The following is a 15,505-nucleotide window of genomic DNA, read 5'->3' on the forward strand; positions in this document are numbered from 1 at the left end:
CGTTGTTTTGCCGTTCCGCTTTCGCTGCCTCTATCTCCTCCTTAGGACAGCGATACTCCCCTGGCTGTGTCCAGGGTCCTGCTCCATCTAATATCTCCTCCCAGGTCCATTTCCCCATTAAGTGCTGTTCCTCCTTTTCACGCTGCTTGGTCCTGGTTTGGTGGGTTATTCTATTACGTTCGTCGTAACGGCACAGAGGGATATGAATACATTCTTCTTTATTAAAACGAACACTAAACAAACTAACAAATAACAAAACGAACATGAAGCTATATAACACAAGTGCTGACAGGCAACAACACATAGACAATAACCCACAAAACCAAAAATGGGAAATGGCAACCTAAATAGGATCCCCAATCAGAGACAACAATAAACAGCTGCCTCTGATTGGGAACCAATTCAGGCCACCATAGACCTACATTTACCTAGATAAACCAAAACCCCATAGATATACAAAAAACACTAGACAAGACAAAACACACATACCACCCTAGTCACACCCTGACCTAACCAAAATAATAAAGAAAACAAAGATAACTAAGGTCAGGGCGTGACAATAAGTGTCAACGGCTTTTATTGACAATTACATGAAGTTGATGCAAAGAGTCAATATTTGCAGAGTTGACCCTTCTTTTTCAAGAACTCTGCAATCCGCCCTGGCATGCTGTCAATTAACTTCTGAGCCACATCCTGACTGATGGCAGCCATTCTTGCATAATCAATGCTTGGAGTTTGTCAGAATTTGTGGGTTTTTGTTTGTCCACCCGCCTCTTGAGGATTGACCACAAGTTCTCAATGGGATTAAGGTCTGGGGACTTTCCTGGCCATGGACCAAAAATATCAATGTTTTGTTCCCCGAGCCACTAAGTTATCACTTTTGCCTTATGGCTAGGTGCTCCATCCTGCTGGAAAAGACATTGTTCATCACCAAACTGTTCCTGGATGGTTGGGAGAAGTTGCTCTCGGAGGATGTGTTGGTATCATTCTTTATTCATGGCTGTGTTCTTAGGCAAAATGGTGAGTGAGCCCACTCCCTTGGCTGAGAAGCAACCTCACACATGAATAGTCTCAGGATGCTTTACTGTTGGCATGACACAGGACTGATGGTAGCGCTCACCTTGTCTTCTCCGGACAAGCTTTTTTCCGGATGCCCCAAACAATAGGAGAGGGGATTCATCAGAGAAAATGACTTTACCCCAGTCCTCAGCAGTCCAGTCCCTGTGCCTTTTGCAGAATATTAGTCTGTCCCTGATGTTTTTCCTGGAGAGAAGTGGCTTCTTTGCTGCCCTTCTTGACACCAGGCCATCCTCCAAAAGTCTTCGCCTCACTGTGCGTGCAGATGCACTCACACCTGCCTGCTGCCATTCATAAGCAAGCTCTGTACGGCTGGTGCCCCAATCCCACAGCTGAGTCAACTTTAGGAAACGGTTCTGACGCTTGCTGGACTTTCTTGGGCGCCCTGAAGCCTTCTTCACAACAATTTAACCACTATCCTTGAAGTTCTTGATGATCCGATACAGTGCCTTGCGAAAGTATTCGGCCCCCTTGAACTTTGCGACCTTTTGCCACATTTCAGGCTTCAAACATAAAGATATAAAACTGTATTTTTTTTGTGAAGAATCAACAACAAGTGGGACACAATCATGAAGTGGAACGACATTTATTGGATATTTCAAACTTTTTTAACAAATCAAAAACTGAAAAATTGGGCGTGCAAAATTATTCAGCCCCCTTAAGTTAATACTTTGTAGCGCCACCTTTTGCTGCGATTACAGCTGTAAGTCGCTTGGGGTATGTCTCTATCAGTTTTGCACATCGAGAGACTGAACTTTTTCCCATTCCTCCTTGCAAAACAGCTCGAGCTCAGTGAGGTTGGATGGAGAGCATTTGTGAACAGCAGTTTTCAGTTCTTTCCACAGATTCTCGATTGGATTCAGGTCTGGACTTTGACTTGGCCATTCTAACACCTGGATATGTTTATTTTTGAACCATTCCATTGTAGATTTTGCTTTATGTTTTGGATCATTGTCTTGTTGGAAGACAAATCTCCTTCCCAGTCTCAGGTCTTTTGCAGACTCCATCAGGTATTCTTCCAGAATGGTCCTGTATTTGGCTCCATCCATCTTCCCATCAATTTTAACCATCTTCCCTGTCCCTGCTGAAGAAACAAACCATGATGCTGCCACCACCATGTTTGACAGTGGGGACTGTGTGTTCAGGGTGATGAGCTGTGTTGCTTTTACGCCAAACATAACGTTTTGCATTGTTGCCAAAAAGTTCAATTTTGGTTTCATCTGACCAGAGCACCTTCTTCCACATGTTTGGTGTGTCTCCCAGGTGGCTTGTGGCAAACTTTAAACGACACTTTTTATGGATATCTTTAAGAAATGGCTTTCTTCTTGCCACTCTTCCATAAAGGCCAGATTTGTGCAATATACGACGGATTGTTGTCCTATGGACAGAGTCTCCCACCTCAGCTGTAGATTTCTGCAGTTCATCCAGAGTGATCATGGGCCTCTTGGCTGCATCTCTGATCAGTCTTCTCCTTGTATGAGCTGAAAGTTTAGAGGGACGGCCAGGTTTTGGTAGATTTGCAGTGGTCTGATACTCCTTCCATTTCAATATTATCGCTTGCACAGTGCTCCTTGGGATATTTAAAGCTTGGGAAATCTTTTTGTATCCAAATCCGGCTTTAAACTTCTTCACAACAGTATCTGCCTGGTGGACAGTATCTGCCTGGTGGACCTGCCTGGTGTGTTCCTTGTTCTTCATGATGCTGTCTGCGCTTTTAACGGACGTCTGAGACTATCACAGTGCAGGTGCATTTATACGGAGACTTGATTACACACAGGTGGATTGTATTTATCATCATTAGTCATTTAGGTCAACATTGGATCATTCAGAGATCCTCACTGAACTTCTGGAGAGAGTTTGCTGCACTGAAAGTAAAGGGCTGAATAATTTTGCACGCCCAATTTTTCAGTTTTTGATTTGTTAAAAAAGTTTGAAATATCCAATAAATGTCGTTCCACTTCATGATTGTGTCCCACTTGTTGTTGATTCTTCACAAAAAAATACAGTTTTATATCTTTATGTTTGAAGCCTGAAATGTGGCAAAAGGTCGCAAAGTTCAAGGGGGCCGAATACTTTCGCAAGGCACTGTAAATGGTTGATTTAGGTGCAATCTTACTGGCAGCAATATCCTTGCCTGTGAAGCCCTTTTATGCAAAGCAATGATGACGGCACGTGTTTCCTTGCAGGTAACCATGATTGACAGAGGAAGAACAATGATTCCAAGCACCACCCTCCTTTTGAAGCTCCCAGTCTGTTATTCGACCTCAATCAGCATGACAGAGTGATCTCCAGCCTTGTCCTCATCAACACTCACACCTGTGTTAACAAGAGAACCACTGACATGATGTCAGCTGGTCCTTTTGTGTCAGGGCTGAAATGCAGTGGAAATGTTTGCATAACAAAGAGGGACTTTGCAATGAATTGCAATTAATCTGATCACTCTTCATATCATTCTGGAGTATATGCAAATTGCCATTATACAAATTGAGGCAGCAGACTTTGTGAAAATTAATATTTGTGTCATTCTCAAAACTTTTGGCCACGATTGTATATCATTTTCCTGCATCATGAAGCCATCTATTTTGTGAAGTGCACCAGTACCTCCTGCAGCAAGGCAAAGCACCCCACAACATGATGTTGCCACCTCCATGCTTCATGGTTGGGATGGTGTTCTTCGGATTGCAAGCCTCCCCCTTTTTCCTCCAAACATAACGATGGTCATTATGGCAAAACAGTTATATTTTTGTTTCATCTCTCCAAAAAGTACCGTCATTGTCCCCATGTGCAGTTGCAAACCGTAGTCAGTTTTTTTTTTATGGCGGTTTTGGATCAGTGGCTTCTTCCTTGCTGAGCTGCCTTTCAGGTTATGTCGATATAGGACTTGGTTTACTGTGGATATAGATACTTTTGAACCTGTTTCCTCCAGCATCTTCACAAGGTCCTTTGCTGTTGTTCTGGGATTGATTTGCACTTTTTGCACCAAAGTGCGTTCATCTCTAGGAGACAGAACGCGTCTCCTTCCTGAGCGGTGTGACGGTTGCGTGGTCACATGGTGTTTATACTTTCATACAATTTTTTGTACAGATGAACGTGGTACGTTCAGGCTTTTGGAAATTGCTCCCAATGATGAGCCAGACTTGTGGAGGTCTACAATTTCCTTTCTGAGGTCTTGGCTGATTTTTTTTGATTTCCCCATGGTGTTATGCTAAGAGGCACTGAGTTTGAAGGTAGGCCTTGAAATACATCCACAGGTACACCTCCAACTGACTCAAATTATATCAATTAGCATATCAGAAGCTTCTAAAGCCATTACATAATTCTCTGGAATTTTCCAAGCTGTTTAAAGGCACAGTCAACTTAGTGTATGTAAACTTCTGACCCACTGGAATTGTGATACAGTGAATTATATGTGAAATATCTGTCTGTAAATAATTGTTGGAAAAATGACTTGTGTCATGCAAAGTAGATGTCCTTACCGACTTGCCAAAACCATAGTTTGTTAACAAGAAATTTGTGGAGTGGTTTTAGGTTGGAGTTTTAATGACTCCAACCTAAGTGTGTGTACACTTCCGACTTCAACTGTAGATATATTGTGGCAGACCAGGGGGTTTGGTCAAGACTTTTACATAGATCAGACACGGACAGAGTATGATTAGCTCGGTTTCAAGGGTGTTTATTAAATAATCAATCAAAAAGAAAAGGTCTCCCCCATGAGACCCTCTCCTGGGCACCAGGTCTTCCTATATGGTACACAAACTCAACTCCCTCGTCTTAGCTCGGGTAACTGTATCCAACCACCTGGAAGTCACCTCACTTCCCCTAGTCCTCCTTGTGTGCTGCCCTTCTGGCACCTTTATGGGCCTCGCACAGCTGGTGAGCAATCCGCCCTTGATTACTCACCAGCTCCCAATCAGCCCCAATTAGTCCTGTCCAGAGAGCCTGTCAAGACCTGGCACGTCCAGCAGATGGAGCCACCGCCTCGTGATGTATTCTCCATCTGTTTTATATATATATATATATATATATATAAAATCCAGTTTATTTAATCTATATATAATCAAGTTTATTTAAACTAAATATGTTATCCAGTTTATTTTGTAACTCAATCAGTTCCATCTTCTCCTCCCCCGACAGGCCGGCTGGGGACCTCTGAGAAAGGGAGGTTATCTTAATGATCACATATTCCTCCTCAGCTCTTCTGGTCTTAACAAGATTACTTCCATATTTTCTAAGATATTTGGACACCTAAAATTTAAATAGCTCCCAGTTCTTGCAAAAATATTTTTCTTCACAAGGCCTTTCCCAAAAGTGTGAGAGCAAATATTTAACCTCAAACTTAACTATATCATTATTTAATAACGAGCTATTTAGCTTCCAGTAGGATGCCCTACCAAGGTTCGTATCAGGGGTAAATATTTTCATATCAATGTAAATGGCCCTATGGTCTGTGAGGGGAGTAGTACAAATATTTTTAGTGACACACTCACTGTCAATACATTTGGATATAAGCCAAAAATCTATTCTGGATTGTCTGGAACCTGTTTTGTTACACCAAGTGAATGATCTGTCTCCATATATCAGTAAGATCAAACTGTTCCATAAAAAGTATTAACCCAAAATCTGACTGGTTTGCCTACCTGGGGGCCATCTAACAGTTGAATTATCAATATTAATGTTAAAGTCCCCTTCTATCAATAATAACGAATTGGGAAATGTACATAACCAATTAAGCATACGTTTCTCTACAGATTCAAGCAACTCATCATTCTCATGTTTGGTGTTGTACCCGTAGAAGTTTACAGTAATGAGTGTAATGTCATTGTAACTGATCACAAGACAAATAAAGTGACCAAAGGGGTCACATTCCGAGTGTAGAATATTACCACCAAAGGTATTTTTCATTGTAGTGACACCAGCGGAGCGTTCAGATCCATGGGAAAGCCAAATATCATTGCCCAGCTGTGACCTCCAGAAGTTGGCATAAGCAGAAATTGAGTGAGACTCTTGAAAAAAGCAAAAATCGTTTCAAAATTGTTTGGCGCTTCATTGTTTTGTAACCCCCTAGCATTAAGATAAACTATGGACAAAGACAAAACAACAAAGATAATATAAAAGTATAAGCTGTAGGATGAGACAAAAACGTAGGAACAGTGAATGTAAGTGATAAGGAACCGAGATCTGCACCATTTATGTCAACTTAAAGTGAAAATAGCTTATACCATAAACTCTGAGCTAGTTGTTATCTGGCTTTCAAAATTCAACTCAACAGAAAATGATGTTCAAGACCAAACCAAGGGTTCTCTGTAGTAAGAGAGACTAAAAACCCTCTTTAGTGTAATCAGGAACTATTCTGGGAAATAAACATGAAATACAAAATAAGTGCATATGAAAACTGATCATAAAAAAAGAGTAAAACGTGTTTTACATATTCACATTCCTAAGACCTTTTTCACTTGTAAATAATTATTAATAACTAAATAGAACAATAATATGTAAAGTCAGAGCAGACCTGTAATACCACTTTAAAAACAGTATCTGAGTTCCCGTAACCATAAAAAATAAATACAACTTTCAGTCGTCTCCTCCAAAAGTATTTCTGCCAAAACAAGGTGGGGCGCACGTCATAGGATAATCCTTTGGGGTTTCTCGCTGGGAAGAAAGTCCGTCCTCATAGTTTAATTTCAATTTAAGGGGATTTTTTTGGCATGGGAAACATATGTTTACATTGCCAAAGCAAGTGAAATAGATAATAAACAAAAATGAAATAAACAAGAAATGTACAGTAAACATTACACTCACAAAAGTTCCAAAATAATAGATATTTCAAATGTCACATTATGTCTATATACACTGTTGTAATAATGTGCAAATAGTTAGAGTACAAAAGGGAAAATTAATCAAAATAAATATAGGTTGTATTTACAATGGTGTTTGTTATTCACTGGTTGCCCTTTTATTGTGGCAAAAGGTCACAAATGTTGATGCTGTGATTGCACACTGTGGTATTTCACCCAATAGATATGGGAGTTTATCAAAAACCCTCTCTCCTCCGTGACACAGAAACCGATAAGTGGCAGAGGAGTGTACCTCGGGACCACTTCCATTAGACCAGTAAGAATAAGCAAGACCTATGCTTCCGGTCCAAACACTTAAAAGACACACCCTATCCCCTCAATCCTTTTTAAAAATAGTTTATTAACAACAAATCAATACAGAATGTATTGATATATTGGCTGAAAACACAATCAACGCGGGATGACCAACGAATTTCCGTGCAAGGGCGGTCCATTTAAAAACCATTCCTTTTTTATTAACAACAATTCAATACAGGAAGTACATGAGGGAACACAAGTATATATAGATGATATTCAATGGACAATTGAGCTAGGGGGTACAATATCACATTACACAAGGACCTTAAGGGACATATAGTGGGGCAAAAAAGTATTTAGTCAGCCACCAATTGTGCAAGTTCTCCCACTTAAAAAGATGAGAGAGGCCTGTAATTTTCATCATAGGTACACTTCAACTATGACAGACAAAATGAGGAAATAAAATCCAGAAAATCACATTGTAGGATTTCTAATGAATTTATTTGCAAATTATGGTGGAAAATAAGTATTTGGACCCTTCATTACTGAGGGACTTCCAACGCCTCCACCCGGATCGCCCTGTGCCTTGAGGCCGGTGGGGGCGCGCTGCGGGAGCCGTGCATCAGGGGGGGGGGGGGGGGGGGGTACTGTCACGCCTCCCACCAAAGGTGGCTCCCCTGCCTGTTCGGGCCTACTAGCCGCCACCGATCCCTTTTTTCCTTTTCGTTTAGTTTTGTCTTATTGGTTGCACCTGTTCCCTGTTTTGTTTCTTGATTTATGTCTATTTAAGCCTGTTAGGTCCACCTAGGTTTGTACAGGATTTTTACTCTGTTAGTTGTGGATGTGTTTGCGTGTTTGTTTTCTCCGGACTGTTTTGTCTTGTGTTTGGGCAGGTCTGTTTTATGCGCCCTGTATTTTGCCATGACCGTTTTGTGCCGGATTACCGAGCTCTCTGCGCCTGAATCCAGCCCACCACTCCTAGTAAACTCTGACATTAAGTTTGTCCATGAGGCCCCTCTTTACAAATTTCATAAAAATAAATCACTCCATCTGTGTTTTCATTATTCTTGGGCATTTTTTAAATATGCAGGTCATCTGCCTTCAATTTAAAACCATCAAAAATCAACTGTGTGACCAGTAGTGCCCCTTTTTTGCTGTTTTGCCTGAGTGGCATATACCTGATCTCCATCTGTATGCATGCCTGTTGTTGCCAACTGGAATGTCAATACTACGAATTTGGGATATCAGATCTCGCCTAACTGATTTACAATCTGAGGTAACACAGTTCACTTGAAGGATAAGAATATCTGGATTGGCAGTCCACCCTGTTTGTCTGCCTAGCACTAAATAACATTTTCTACATGTACTCGATGCATCCCCCTTGTGAATAAATGCTGGAAAATGTCAGCAAAGGATTCTGTTGATAGACTAACTTTATAAACAGAAGTTGGAATGCCATTCTGCAAAAAAACAGGTTTTTACATTTCTCACAGTTATCGATGTATTTGACATTGACAACAGTTTTAAGGCCCAAATCATGTAGTCACAACATTAACTTATCAATCAAATCTCGCAGATCATTACATCAATCTATTAACAAAGATGAAACAGTTGTATTGATCTCAGTCAAAACATTTCTCATCTCACCATTTTGGGTGGTATGGCCAGGAGTCTGACTTGTAGACTGAAGTAAAAGAGCAAAGTTATCTTTTATCTGATTTTTACTGGTAATGATCTGGTTGTCAATTTCTTTGAATGTTTTCTTCACTGCCTGGAGATGGAAAAAAGGACTGTAAAGATGAGTATAGCCTACAGTTTAAGCTTGTTTGGTGGGATTTACGGATGTCTCATATAACCACACTCACTGAATCCTGGGGTGATCCTAGATCATTTTGTACAGTAGGTTAATTCCTGTTCTATGCTTCTGGATGTGTTTTGTGTAAACTCTGTGGATTTGGAAACTAGAAGTGCTCCTGAGTAGAATGGATGCCCCTTTTACTGCGACACAACATACAGATAACTTTGTATGGTGCAATATGTATGTCCTATATGAAACAACTATTGGATCTAAGTTGATGGGTCACTCTTTTGCAAAATGAGCAGTGAAGCTTCTCTGGGTGTAAGCTCCATGGGTTTGGTAACTAGAAGTGGTCTTTTTACTGCAACACAATGTACAGGAAATTGTGTACTACTGTGCAGCATGTCCAATGTGAAAAACGCACCGAACATCATGCAATATGAATGGGCTAATTAACAATGGGATTTAATAGTGTTTTCTAAAGTTGATTAGGCTATTATAATGATAATATTATTATTATTAATAGTAGCATTATAAATAATATTTTGTCTCAGGTCGCCCTCGGCCTGTCCCGAGAGGGCAGAGTTCATTTGAGTGAGTGGTGAATGTGCTGCTAAAAAGGCAAATCCAGGAGGTAAATCCGGAGGACGCAGGCGAACATAACGAATCAAATCAAATCCAATTTGATGTCACATGCTTCATAGACCACATGTGTAGACTTAAAGCCAATTTATGGTTGATCTGCAATGTAGTCGGATGTTTAGAATGGAGAGTGTGTGACGCAAAGGCAGAGCCTCTTGAGACACGCAGAGACCAAATCGAAGGTTACGTATGTAACCACGGTCATGTGAGCTATTGCATCACTCCTATATGGTATCCTTCCACGCGGCAGGATACATTCCAAGTAAGAATTTCTAACAAGTCCTGTGTACCGGGTAGTGCTGTGGCTGACCCCCATAAATAGCTGCCGAGGCGCAAATGTCATTGAGGGGAACTCCTCGGAGCAGTGCCCACGATGTAGCTACCCCTCTAGTAGAATGTGTCACTACATCGGCAGAGGCCGGCTGGCTAGCCGATATGCTGTAGTAGTAGTGTCCACAATCCAGTGTGAGAGTCTGTATCGATAGGCTTTGGCCCAGAACTCTCTCACCATAACAAACAAATAGCCAATCAGACTGTCGTATTGCCTGTGTCTGTGTAATATAAGTGTCCAAGGCCCTGACCCTGGGCAGAGCACACTTGGGGAAAATAACACCCAATTCACCCACAGCCGCGGGGAGGAGCACATGCGGACAAATGTAAGGGCTGGTTCACATGTCAAACAGGGCCTTCGGCAAGAGTGAGGAGTTAAGACGAAGGGTGACACTCCTCTTGTCTGGAGCCATTCAGAAAAACATTCAGTGCTCACTAAAAGTGCATGAAGTCCACTCACCCTCTTAGTGGAGTTAATAGCCAACAGGAATGCTACATTCATAGATGGGTGCTTCAAAGTCATCGACTCTAGGGGTATGAGGGCGGCTTAGCAAACGCTGACAGCACCACATCAATGTTCCAGTTTGGTAACGAGCGAGCCATTGTTGGACACAGATGTCAAACTCCCTTCATAAATTTGGAGAGCAATGGGTAGCCAGCCATGGGTCCCTCTTGGCCATAGTCATGGAATGCCGAGATAGCAGCTAAAACACTCTCAATGTGGATGCCACTCGGCCCGTATTAAGCAGTGACTATGAAAACCATAAAACAGGTACAGAATATGCCGCACCACATTTGATATGACGCATTGGTGGAAGAAACCATGGCACTCCACAACGTGTTCACCACGTTGTCCTGAAGTCCTAGACTGGTCCATTAACACCTCTGAGGCCAAGCCCGAAGATGGAGGCAGTGTGAGTCCAAATGCCACAGTGTCCCCCCAGCCTGAAGAGAAGGTTGGACCTCAGGGGCAGCTGCCACGGGGTCCCCGAGAAGAGAGACGACAGGAGGCTAAACCCGGGTGATCTTGGCCAGCATGGAGCTATCAAGATGACCCTGTCTAGCGTAGCTGTGATCAGGAGAAATGTTGGGAAAGCTTAAAGTGGTGTTGCCGGCCAATCGCGAGTGAAGGCGTCCAGACATATAGGATCCGACATTGAGAACCAGCTGGGGCAATGAGTGTTCTCCTGAAATGCAAACAGGTCCACCTGTGCTCTCCCGAACCTGTCCTAAAGCTGTAGCACCACCTGAGGGTGTAGACTCTAGTCCCCCCTGAGATAGATCACCTTCCATGAGGGGGTCAGGTGACTCTTCTCCTCATTTAGGGTGAGGCCCACTCAAATGTGGTTCAACAGGGTCCTCCTGTCTGTTGTGGCCTGTTCCCTGGATTGGATGGTTCAAAATATCCAATCATCCAGGTAAGGCATTTACTCCTCCAGTAGAATATGCCACCACAGCAACAGACAAAGGACAAACGCCTGCGGGCCAGCTGAAATGCTGCAGTAACAGTGTCCACCATGCAATGTGAGAGTCTGGTCGGATAGGCCCTGGTCAAAAACTCTCACCATAGTTAACAAAAACTGAAAAAGCTTTCATATATCCTGCATCTGTGAAAATGGTCAATTGCCGTAGCCTGGCACAACACACTGGGAGAAGCCCCTAGATCACCCTCAACAGCGAGAGGGGCATGTGTGAACAACTGTAATGGCCGGTTAACGTGTCTGTCAGACAGAACCTTTGGCCAGAATGAGGGGTTTGGATGTAGGTTGACACTCCTTCATCTGATCTCATTTGGAAACATTCAGTCAACCAGAGCGTCAACAATAGAAGACCCTGCAGCATTTGATGAGCCAGAACTATAGCATTAGCCAGCATCGGAGTTGGAGCTCATAGCCTTCCATCACTGTATTCAGTGCCCGTGGGGACTCAACTTGCCTCTTAGTTTGGCCTTTGGGCGAAGGCCAGAAACGAACAATGCCAGCAGCAAGCACCTCAGGATGACTGCACAGTGCCATCCTTCTTAGACGCAGTCCGTTGGCAGGGACACCCCACATTTATCAAAGCAAAAAGCTACAGGGCCTTGCGAAAGTATTCAGCCCCCTTGAACTTTGCGACCTTTTGCCACATTTCAGGCTTCAAACATAAAGATATAAAACTGTATTTTTTTGTGAAGAATCAACAACAAGTGGGACACAATCATGAAGTGGAACGACATTTATTGGATATTTCAAACTTTTTAAACAAATTATTCAGCCCCCTTAAGTTAATACTTTGTAGCGCCACCTTTTGCTGCGATTACAGCTGTAAGTCGCTTGGGGTATGTCTCTATCAGTTTTGCACATCGAGAGACTGACATTTTTTCCCATTCCTCCTTGCAAAACAGCTCGAGCTCAGTGAGGTTGGATGGAGAGCATTTGTGAACAGCAGTTTTCACTTCTTTCCACAGATTCTCGATTGGATTCAGGTCTGGACTTTGACTTGGCCATTCTAACACCTGGATATGTTTATTTTTGAACCATTCCATTGTAGATTTTGCTTTATGTTTTGGATCATTGTCTTGTTGGAAGACAAATCTCCGTCCCAGTCTCAGGTCTTTTGCATTCTTCCAGAATGGTCCTGTATTTGGCTCCATCCATCTTCCCATCAATTTTAACCATCTTCCCTGTCCCTGCTGAAGAAAAGCAGGCCCAAACCATGATGCTGCCACCACCATGTTTGACAGTGGGGATGGTGTGTTCAGGGTGATGAGCTGTGTTGCTTTTACGCCAAACATAACGTTTTGCATTGTTGCCAAAAAGTTCAATTTTGGTTTCATTTAACCATAGCACCTTCTTCCACATGTTTGGTGTGTCTCCCAGGTGGCTTGTGGCAAACTTTAAACAACACTTTTTATGGATATCTTTAAGAAATGGCTTTCTTCTTGCCACTCTTCCATAAAGGCCAGATTTGTGCAATATACGACTGATTGTTGTCCTATGGACAGAGTCTCCCACCTCAGCTGTAGATCTCAGCAGTTCATCCAGAGTGATCATGGGCCTCTTGGCTGCATCTCTGATCAGTCTTCTCCTTGTATGAGCTGAAAGTTTAGAGGGACGGCCAGGTCTTGGTAGATTTGCAGTGGTCTGATACTCCTTCCATTTCAATATTATCGCTTGCACAGTGCTCCTTGGGATGTTTAAAGCTTGGGAAATCTTTTTGTATCCAAATCCGGCTTTAAACTTCTTCACAACAGTATCTCGGACCTGCCTGGTGTGTTCCTTGTTCATCATGATGCTCTCTGTGCTTTTAACGGACCTCTGAGACTATCACAGTGCAGGTGCATTTATACGGAGACTTGATTACACACAGGTGGATTGTATTTATCATCATTAGTCATTTAGGTCAACATTGGATCGTTCAGAGATCCTCACTGAACTTCTGGAGAGAGTTTGCTGCACTGAAAGTAAAGGGGCTGAATAATTTTGCACGCCCAATTTTTCTGTTTTTGATTTGTTAAAAAAGTTTGAAATATCCAATAAATGTCGTTCCACTTCATGATTGTGTCCCACTTGTTGTTGATTCTTCACAAAAAAAATACAGTTTTATATCTTTATGTTTGAAGCCTGAAATGTGGCAAAAGGTCGCAAAGTTCAAGGGGGCCGAATACTTTCGCAAGGCACTGTATATTGGAAATGATAGTTTCTCTTTGTGGGAAGAAGAGATGGGTAGTATACCCTGCAGTATAACAAAATAATATGGCAACCCCAGCTACATACTGTGCAAGACCAGCAGTGTAATCTAGCTGTTATGTTAGTTTCTAAAGGAAACTAGGATCGATATCTTTACTGTAAACTAATGTAACAAAACTATAGTAAACCCAGCTATATACTGAAAACCTCAGTGTAATAGGGAGGTGGTGAGGGGCCCTCGGAGTGTGGTGTCAGGAAAATAACCTCTCACTCAACGTCAACAAAACAAAGGAGATGATCGTGGAAAGGAAACAGCAGAGGGAGCATCCCCCTATCCACATCGACAGGACCGTAGTAGAGAAGGTGGAAGGTTTTAAGTTCCTCGGCGTACACATCATGGACAAACTGAAATGGTCCTCCCACACAGACAGCGTCGTGAACTGTGCAATACTTTTCAATAGTATAGAATGGGACCTACAGTATCATACACTATCTGAATGAAGGAGAGGTGAAATTAATGGCTGTAACTTTTCCTTGTGGATAAATAATTAAGCCACCAGTGTAAACTGCTTGACAGTGAAGTGGCAGAGCAATCTACCTCACACACGTTCATAGCTTATTTCTTACTTTATACATGTGGCTTAGAACTGTGCTTAGTCCTGCAATGGTCACCTCTCGTTAAGCTAGCTACTTTGCATAGCTCGTTCACAGTGGAACACACAAGAGTCTAGGCAAGATGGTTGTGCCCTGTGGGAGATGAAACCTGGTTCTCTCATTGGCGAACTGCAAGCCCGCCGGAGCTAAACATACACAGCCTCCCAATCTTGCGGGGGAGGTGTGGTCCCCGAACCCGAAGGCTATAACCGGGAGGGTTCTGTTGGACAGAAAGTCCCACAGACTATTAAGTTGAACCCTAAGCGCCGCAATACTGGTAGACCAAACCGAGTATCGCCCAGGTTGGTACACTGTCACAAGTAATAAAAACATGGATGAAACCCAAACGAGATGGCACAAGCCATACTGAGTGGGGGGACAGCAGAGCACCCTGATGGAGAAGCTAGCCAGCTAGCAGTTCCAAGCTATCAGAAAACATTCTTAGAGCTCCCCTTCACACCAGGTTTTACCTTTGGGCCAGGTGTCGACAACATCATAGAGCAAACTTCAGAACTGTGCAAAGACAGAGAGACTTTGCAAGGGTTCTTGGCAACTGCACGTTCTACCGCCGCCCCTCAGAGGAGCTGGAAGACAGGGCAGGATGTCTTGAGGGTGGACCAGCAACATCTTGGCCCCAGTCCTCCACCACCGAGACAGCAGGGGCAGGGAAATGGGAACCGCCGTTTTACACTCTGACAGCAGAAGGACAGGCCAACTGCCATCTTACAGGGCATCTGGGTCCCCTTGGTGGCAGATGGGATGAGGAAGGAGGTGCTCGAGTTGGAGATTGCATCCTTGCTCAGGAGCGAGGCTATCAGGAAAGTAGTGCCGCTAGATCGGCTAAGTGGGTTCTACTCCAAGTATTAAATAGTTCCAAAAAAGGACGGTAGCTTTTGGCCAATCCTGGACCTGCGCGGCCTCAACAAATGTTTAACCTTTCGTTCCGCTAGAGACCCACCTCGACAACATCGGGTGAAATTGCAGAGCCGCCAAAATCTATTATTTGGCACATTTGATTCCGAAATACACCGGTTCCAACTCGCCCAACATGACTACAAAGTATCTAATAAGTTACCTGTAAACTTGGTTCAAACATTTCAAACATCACAGCACCTCCACGAAATGGCACGGGAGCTCTTGCTGTGTGCTCAGACCCGCTTAACATCACTGCGGGCAGAGCACATTCCCAGGGTCTTGAACCGGGCAGCAGAGACGCTTTCGAGAAATGGCATGCCGGAGAGGGA

The sequence above is a fragment of the Oncorhynchus kisutch genome, linkage group LG24, assembly GCF_002021735.2.
Source record: "Oncorhynchus kisutch isolate 150728-3 linkage group LG24, Okis_V2, whole genome shotgun sequence".
Taxonomy (NCBI): domain Eukaryota; kingdom Metazoa; phylum Chordata; class Actinopteri; order Salmoniformes; family Salmonidae; genus Oncorhynchus; species Oncorhynchus kisutch.